The 9,259-nt window shown below is 40.5% G+C and overlaps 1 protein-coding gene across 1 annotated transcript in view; it reads left to right on the top strand.

Moving 5' to 3' along the window:
* The window catches only part of CD48 (CD48 molecule), a 69,474-nt gene that overhangs the window by 31,237 nt on the left and 28,978 nt on the right, over positions 1-9,259 (top strand). The window lies entirely within an intron of this gene.

Raw genomic sequence — 9,259 nt, forward strand, 5'->3', positions numbered from 1 at the left:
TTGTGGTTTTAATTTGTATTTCCCTAAAGCCTAATAATGTTGAACATCTTTTCACATGCTTATTTGACATCTATATGTCCATATCCTCCTTAGTGAAATGCTGTTTATGTCTTTTGTCCATTTTATAATCAGATTCTTTCTTTCTTTCTTTTTTTTACTGTTGAGTTTTGACAATTCTTTATATGTTCCAGGTATAAGAGTTATTTGTCAGATATGTGGTTTACAAATATTTTTTCTTAGTCTGTAGCCTGTCTTTTCATTTTCTTAATGGGGTCTTTTGGTCTTTTGCAGAGCAAAAATTTTAATTTTGGTGAAATTCAACTTATTGGTTTTTTTTTTTTTTTCAACCACCACTAAGGCCCGAAGGTTTTCTCCTGAAAGTTTTATAGTTTTATGTTTTATGTTTAAATGTATGATCAAGTTTGACTTAATTTTAACATAAGGTATGAAGTTTAGGTTGAGATTCATGTTGTTGGTTTTTTGTTTTTTTGTGTGTGAGTGTTCAATTGTTCCAGTATCATGAGATGGAAAATATTATTTTTCCTACATTGAAATATTTTTGTATCTTTGTCAAAAATAAGCAGGTATACTTGTGTGGGTATATTGTGGAACTATTTATTCTATTTCTTTGCCTTATATAATTATTTACATATCAGGTTTAAGTTTGCCATTTTGTTGTTTTCTCTTTGTTTCTTCTGGGTTTCTGTTTGTTTGTTTTGTTCCTCTGTTTTACTTTCCTGGCCATCCTGTGTGTTACGGGAATATTTTTTATAATCCCATTTTGATTTATCTATAGTGTATCTTTTTGAAGAGTTTTTTTGGTGGTTGCTGTACACATTACATTCTACATACATAAATTTTGATCTACTGCTGTTGACATTTTACCAATTCAACTGGGTATAAAATCCTTACCTATATTAGTTTTCTTTATTATTCTATCTTTATACTTGTCTTAAATATGTTGTCTATATTCATTGAGAACCATATCAGGTAATATTATAAGTTTTGCTTCCATTTTTGAACATAATTCAGAACACTCAAGAGGAAAAGGACAATCTATTATATTTACCCATATTTTAACTCTTTTCATTGGCATTTCTTTATTTCAATGGTTCAAGTTTCCTTCTTTTTTTTTGGACGAAGTCTTGCTCTGTCATCCAGGCTGGAGTGTGATGGTATGATCTCAGCTCACTGCAACCTCCACCACCTGGGTTCAAGTGATTCTCCTGCCTCAGCCTCCTAAGTAGCTAGGACTACAGGCTCATGCCACCTTCCCAGCAACTTTTTGTATTTTCAGTAGAGATTGGGTTTTGCCATGTTGGCCAGGCTAGTCTTGAACTACTGATCTCAGGTAATTTGCCCACTTTGGCCTCCCAAAGTGCTGGGATTACTGAAGGCTGAGCCACCACACCCGGCCTTCAAGTTTTCTTCTTTAATTATTTCTTTCTGTTTCAAGATATTCTATAGGCACTCTTTTATGATAAGCCTACTGTTAACAAATTATCTTAGTTTTCCTTCACCTGAGAATGTCTTGATTTAACCCTTCTTCCTGAATATAAAATTTTAGGTTGACAGTTCTTTTCTTTCAACACTTGAAAAGTGTCATGCAAATTCAGGAAAAGAAAATTACACACCAGCATTGTTATGAAGATAGTTGCAAAGATCCTAAATGACACTTTAGCAAAGCAAAGCTGTTGACATATAAAAACATACAATGAATAAATGGCATTTGTCCCATGGATGTGAGAATGGGCCAATATTTCAAAAATTTATCAGCATAGTCCATCATATTGATTAAATGTAAAACAACATATGATCATCTCAGAAGACATAGTAAAAGCTTTGATAAAATTAAATATGGATTTATAATTTGAAAAAATTTTAGTGAACTTTAGTAAACATCATACTTAATGCTGAACCTTTAGAAGAAATAGTATCAAAGTCAGGAATAAGACAATGATTTCTCTAGTCACTGATAGTATTTATTAATTAACTCGTGTCTTGGCCAAAGCAATGAGACAAGAAAAATAAATAAGATATAACTGGGTTAGAAAAAGAGAGACAAATAATTGTTATTTTCAGACCATATCACTGTGGACATAAAAAATCCAAAGGAATCTATCTGCAAACAAACTATGAGAACTAATAAGAAGAGATTGAGCATAATATCTCACCATAATTGTAAAGAAGACATTTTTTTAACTAGGGTCACGGGTTGACAACTTGTTTACTAATCTTGACCTCATTTTATTAAGAGCCAGAGAGGCATTTTCCCCAACATTACACAGCATTTTATTAGCACAGCCAGGACAGAAACTAAAACATTGTGATGACTTTAAATCCAGTAATGTTTCCATTATGAGGTATCATCCATTTAAGCGACATACTAGTACAAATGTGGCAATGGCAGAAATAGTAAAAAGTGCCTTGATTATGAATCCTAGAAATCTTGGCAAACAGAATGAGGATGGAGAGTAGATATCCTGTATAAATTTACCTAGAGGTGGGTTGGGAGCATATATTTCATTTTTATTCAAACAGTTTTACTCTTTTGTTTCATGTCTCAGCTTTCCTTATTCCTGCCAAGCCAAGGTTTCTGGGAAGATATGGAGAAAAACTATTATGAAATGGAAAGGGGCCTGAACTGGGTGGAATGAAATCAGTGAAAAGTCCTGGGGGTACCCCACCAAAAAACATCTAGAGAAGAACTGAAAAAGAAAGTAAAGTCTATGCTGAATTTGAAAGTAATTGCCTTTGTAAACTAAAATTTTATTTAAAACATTTGGTAGTTAATCATTCCCTCTTTCTTGAGACGTTTTGGCCCGTGAGACTTTACTCTCTCAGTTCTCTCCTTCCCAAGTGATATGGTTTGGATATTTGTTCCTTCCAAATCTCATGTGATCCCCAGTGTTGGAGATGAGGCTTAGTGGGAGGTGTTTGGGTCATGAGGGCAGATCTCTCATGAATGGTGTGTTGCCTCCCCCATGGTATAAGTGAGCTCATGGGAGAGCTGGTTGTTTAAAAGAGCCTGGTACCTTCTCTTCTCTCTCTCTTTTTCTCCCTCTCTCGCCATGTGACATGCCTGTTCCCCCTTTATTTTCTGCCGTGATTGTAAGTTTCCCGAAGCCCTCACCAGAAGCTGAACAGATGTAGGTGCCATTATTATATAACTTGCAGAATCATGAGCCAAATAAACCTCTGTTCTTTATAAATTACCCAGTCGTGGTACTCCTTTACAGCAATGCAAAATGTCTCTGGGTTCAGTCCTTACACTTACTCCTTTGTTCATCTATCCTGATTCCTTAGGTGATCTCATTCAGTCTCTTGGTTTGAAATACTCAATTTTGTTTCCAACCCTCACCTTTTTCCTGAATTCAAGTCTTGTATATTTAGCTACCTACTCAGCATCTCCATTTGGATATTTAACAAGCATCTAAAGCTTCACATGAGTCAAATCAAACTCCTGCTTGCCTACCCTCTACCTCTTCCTCCATCTGTCTTCTTCAACTCAGTGAACTGCAGCTCCAATCACTCAGGTTTTTCAGACATGTATAATTACCCGTGACTTTACTTTCTCATCCCCATATCCAACCATCAGAAAATTCTATTGACCTTGCCTTGGAAAAAATGCCCAGAGCCTGATCACTTCTCATTGCCTTCACCACCTTCATCACTACCATCTCTCACCTGCACTATTGAAACAGCCACCTACCTAATCATTTTGCCTCTTTCTTGGTCCTCTATAATGTATTTTTCACAGGCTGCTAAAGCAATTCTTTAAACACATAAATCAGATCATGTTATTCCTCTGCTTGCCTTTTGTCTCCCATAGCACTTCAAATAAAATGCAAAGTTCTTCCCAGGGCCTCCAAGACCCTGTATGATGGTTCTTGGCTACCTTTTTAATGTCATCTCACATCATTTTCCCCTAGCCTATTCCACAGCTGTCACACTAACCACCTCAATGTTCCTGAATACTCCAAACACAGTTCAAGGTTTTTGCACTAGAGGAGGGCCCTTCCCCCAGATAGCTATATGGCTATCTCTTTCTTTTTCTTTCTTTCTTTCTTTTTTTTTTTTCTGCTCTGTCACTCAGACTGGAGTGTAATGTCATGATCTCGGCTCACTGCAACCTCTCCCTCCCTGGTTCAAGCGATTCTCCTGCCTCAACCTCCTGAGTAGCTGGGACTATGGGCGCACCACCACACCCAGCTAAGTTTTGTATTTTTAGTAGAGATGGGGTTTCACCATGTTGGCCAGGATGGTCTCGATCTCTTGACCTTGTGATCCACCCGCCTCGGCCTCCCAAAGTGCTGAGATTACAGGCATGAGCCACTGGGCCTGGCTGGCTATCACTTTCTTAAGATCAACTCAGTGTCACCTATCAGACAGGGCTTCCTGTGCCCCTACAAAACATCACTCCCTGATCTTTTACTCTCTATCTCCCTTCCCTGACTTATTATTATTTTTTCCCTCTAGTATCTGCTATCCTAAAATCTAAGAAGCATCAGAAGATGGACTTTGTCTGCTTCGTTCACTGCCCTGTCCCCAGTAACTAGAACAGTGCCTGGTATGCAGCAGACCTTCAACACGTACGTGAAATGAGTAAATGGGTGTCCTGAGCAATAAAAGTTGAGTAACTATGAATGATGTCCAGCATTTCCTTCTTTGTATTTGGAGAAAAAAATTGGACACACAAAACAGTTTGATTTCTCAGGCCCTCAGGACTCCATCTTTTGTGACACTGGTGTGACGGTAGAGCAGAGTGTGGGGGAAAATTTAGAAACCCCAGAAAATCTAAAAAGAATGCTTTTGTTTTTCTTGCTGGGGAGTTTATGTCATCTCAAATTGAGAAACTGTTGTTGCTTATTTAAGCCATCCTTACAGCACTGTTACAATGAGTGTAGTTTTAAAAATAGCATTTCAATAATCACTTGTTTTTCAGAACATCCATAGAGTATGTTTATAGCAAGCGTAGCAGTTACCTTCTCTTTTTTTAAACTTTTAAGTTCAGGGATACAAGTGCAGTTTTGTTACATAGGTAAACTTGTGTCATGAGGTTTGTTGTATAGATTATTTCATCACCAGGGAATTAAGCCTAGTACCCATTAGTTGTTTTTCTTAATCTTCTCCTTCTTTCTACCCTCCACCCTCCAAAAGTCCCCAGTGTGTTTTGTTCCCCTTTATGTGTTCACATGTTCTCATCATTTAGCTCCCATTTATAAGTGAGAACATGCGGTGTCTTGTTTTCTCTTCCTGTGTTAGTTTGCTAAGGATAATGGCCTCCAGCTCCATCCATGTCTGTGCAGAGGACATAATCTCATCCTTTTTTCTTTTTTTTTTTTTTGAGATGGAGTTTTGCTCTTGTTGTCCAGGCTGGAGTGCAGTGGCACGATTTTGGCTCACTGCAACCTCTGCCTCCCGGGTTCAAGCGATTCTCCTGCTTCAGCCTCATGAGTAGCTGGGATTACAGGCATGTGCCACCAGGCCTGGCTAATTTTGTGTTTTTAGTGGAGACGGGGTTTCTCTATGTCGGTCAGGCTGGTCTTGAACTCCCTACCTCAGGTGATCTGCCTGCCTCAGCCTCCCAAAGTGCTGGGGTTACAGGCGTGAGCCATTGCACCCAGTTGATCTCATCCTTTTTAATAGCTGCATAGTATTTCATGGTGTATGTGTACCACATTTTCTTTATCTGCTGATGGGCATTTATGTTGATTCCACTTCTTTGTTATTGTGAATAGTGTGCAGTCACCTTCTTATGAATGTGATTTTGCACTCAGTTATCATCTAAAATTATTATTTAGGCTAGATGCATCATACCTGTAGTCCCAGCACTTTGGGGAGACTGAGGTGGGAGATGACTTGAGGCCAGGAGTTTAAGACTAGTCTGGGCAACATAATAAGACCCTCTTTCTACAGAAAAATTTAAAAAGAAATTAGCTCATTATGATGGTGCACACTTGTAGTCTTAGCTACTCAGGAGGGTGGGGGAGAAGGATCACTTGAGTCCAGGAGTTCGAGTCTGTCCTGAGCTGTGATTGTACCACTGTACTCCAGCCTGGGTGACAGGGCAAGACCCTCTCTCAGAACAAACAGACACAAGCCAACAACTATCTCTATAAAATAACTAAGCTTGACATTAAAACGTGATATAGAAAACTTTAAATTTTAAGCTAAAAAGAAATACAGGAACATTTGAATACCTTACATATATATATATATGTTTAATTATATATATGTATATATAATTCTTTTTTTTTGAGACAAGATCTTGCTCTGTCACCCAGGCTGGAGTGCAGCCTTGACCTCCCAGGCCCAGGTGATCCTCCCACCTTAGCCTCCTGGATAGCTGGGATTCAGTATGAGATTTGGAGGGGACATACCTTCAAGCCATATCATCCTTGAATTTGCAAATTAATGTTAGAAGTGAGAGAGTTCTTGGGGAATACTCTATAGGCTTGTGACACTATGCCTGGCTAACTTGTGTATTTTTTGTAGAGATGGGCGTTTCCCTATGTTGGTCACGCTGTTTTCAAACTCCTGGGCTCAAGTGATCTACCCACCTTGGCCTCCCAAAGCGCTGAGATTAAAGGTGTGAGCGACCGCGCCTGGCCACTAATATATTTTAATTACTATTTAGCCAACTTTTGGACATCTTGAATAGAATACTTCCCATTTAACTGTAAAATATTGATATTGGTGTTAAGGCCTTCCTGAGAATGCATGTAACTTTCACAGTTTAATACTTGAGGCTCCACGGAAACAAGCCACAGACCTGATTAACTACCGTTTCCCTCCTTGGCGGTGGCCGTGCTGCATCATAGCCACAGTCTACACTCCTGCTGATAACGGTGCACAATGAAACCTTGAGCTTGCTCCCTGAAGCTGGAGCATACCCCTTTCCTCTGGGGGCTTTAGTTCCTCTCCTACTCACTCACAGGGCTAAAGTTGACTGTCACCTGTGTCTAGCTCAGTAGACTATGAGTCTACTGTGCTTTTCTTAAACTTTCCCAGTTTCTACGAGTCACTTCTGAGTGGGTGGAGGTGGTTGATCCATTTCAGATCTCACACCTCTACTGTGCATTCCGGTTTCCACACTCCTTTGCTCACACTCTCTGTCTGGGTTTCACCAATCATGCAGCATGACTTTTGGGAAGAGAGCTCCAGGAAGGAAGGCTACTCCTTGCTTGTCTCAAGGACAGTGGCTGGTGTGACTGGACCCCCACACGCTGACCCTGAGCACTTAAAGATTTATCTCACTATAGTGGAAGGCCTTGGACTGAAACCATAAAACACTGTGTTTAGAAAGTCGTGCAAGATGGTCTGAAGTAGGGTACAACTGCTGTAAGAACTAAGATATAAGGCATGATGTCAGACCAGCACAAAAGGGAAATGATATGTTTACTGGATCATGAAAGGAATTTACCTCCTGAAAATATAACAGCATAATCAGTTATAAAAAGTTCTTCTCAAATAATGGAAGTGATGGAGGGTAACCAAGAGAACAGGGAAACGACCGAACGCAATTTAGTCTCTTACAGTACTTTGCCACCACCACAGAAAAGGAGGGCTTTAACTCCCTTGTTATGAATCCCCACCTCGGATGATTGAGTGTGCCTGCAATTCTGTAAGATCCAAAAAGGGAGGAGGCAATGTACCTCTCACTGTATTCCCTTAACCTCCAGAAAGAATCTTCAAAGTTTAATCAAATGTGAAATTAGTGGGTATTCCCCCAGAACTCTCTCACTTCTAACATTAATTTGCCAGTTCAAAGATGACATGGTTTGAATGTACGTCCTCTCCAAATCTCATGTTGAAATTGATGCTAGTGTTGGAGGTGGGACCTAGCGGGAGGGGACTGGGTCACGGGGTTGGATCCCTCGTGAATGGTTTGCTGTCCTCCCTGCAATAATTAGTTCACACAAGATCTACGTGTTTAAAGAGCCTGGAACCTCCTCCTCCCTGTCTCTTGCTCTCTGTCTTGCATGTGGCTGCCTGTTCCTCCTTCGCCTTCTACCATGAATGGAAGACTCCTGAGGCTCCCACCAGAAGCAGACGCTGGCACCATGTTTCTTGTACAGTCTGCAGAACTATGAGTCAAACACACCTCTTTTCTTTGTAAATTACCTGAGAATGGTAGAGCATTTAGTCAAGAGGGAGGGGCAAATTTGAGGTATGGCTCTTATTTCTATGATTGATATACCCAGTAAAATAATAAAGCCTTCTTTCTTGGCAACACTCATTGCTTCTTTTTGTGTGATGAGCAGCAGGATGTTGACTGAACCCCCGGTGTTTGGTAACAGGTGTAGACCTTCACGCGCGCTCTCACACATCACACACCATCACGCTGCATCTCGCTTCCTAAGCTGATGATCTTGCCTACCCCACAGGTATGACCGAGGCTTTAAATCCTAAAAGTCAGTCACCTGCCTGCCCTGAAGAAGGAATCTATGTAAGCCACCTTGACCTTGCTTCCGCCCGTCAGATAAAAGGGGTGTCTATCCATGGTGGCAGCTATCAAAACGACGTGCTCACTTTCATTTTTAAAAAGAAACAAAACCCTTCCTGAGGCTGCTCTCCTTTTCCTCCCTGCAGAAATCAGATTCTTTGGGAGAAGAGTGTAACTGCTTTTTCTGTCTCCTCCTCTCCCATACAGGACAGACAGGCCTCTGCCCTCCCAAGCTACCAAAGCTATGGCCTGTTGCCAAATCTAATGGCTACTTTTAGTCCTCATCTTCCCAGGTTACCTTGGGCATTTGACCCATTTATCATTTCTTCCACAGAGGTTTACGTTTTCTAGTTCTCCACAACACCACTCCTACTGTCTTTCTCCACTGATTTCATTTTCAATGTTCATTCTTATTATTGGTATTTCCCCAAATTGTGTTTTTCATCCTTTTCTCTTCCCACATAGGGTTTCTCAATGGTTTACTCTCTCTACCACATGACCAGGCTAAAAATTTTCCAAATTTTTATGCTCTGCTTCCCTTTAAAATATAAGTTCCAGCCAGGCACAGTGGCTCATGTCTGTAATCCCAGCACTTTGGGAGTCTAATGTGGGCAGATCATGAGGTCAGGGGTTCGAGACCAGCCTGGTCAAAATGGTGAAACCCCGTCTCTACTAAAAATGCAAAAAATTAGCTGGGCATGGTGGTGCGTGCCTGTGGTCCCAGCTGCTCAGGAGGCTGAGGCAGGAGAATTGCCTGAGCCCAGGAGGTGGAGGTTGTGGTGAGCCGAGATTGCGCCATTGCACTCCAGC

Source organism: Cebus imitator, unplaced genomic scaffold (assembly GCF_001604975.1).
Source record: "Cebus imitator isolate Cc_AM_T3 unplaced genomic scaffold, Cebus_imitator-1.0 Scaffold313, whole genome shotgun sequence".
NCBI lineage: Eukaryota > Metazoa > Chordata > Mammalia > Primates > Cebidae > Cebus > Cebus imitator.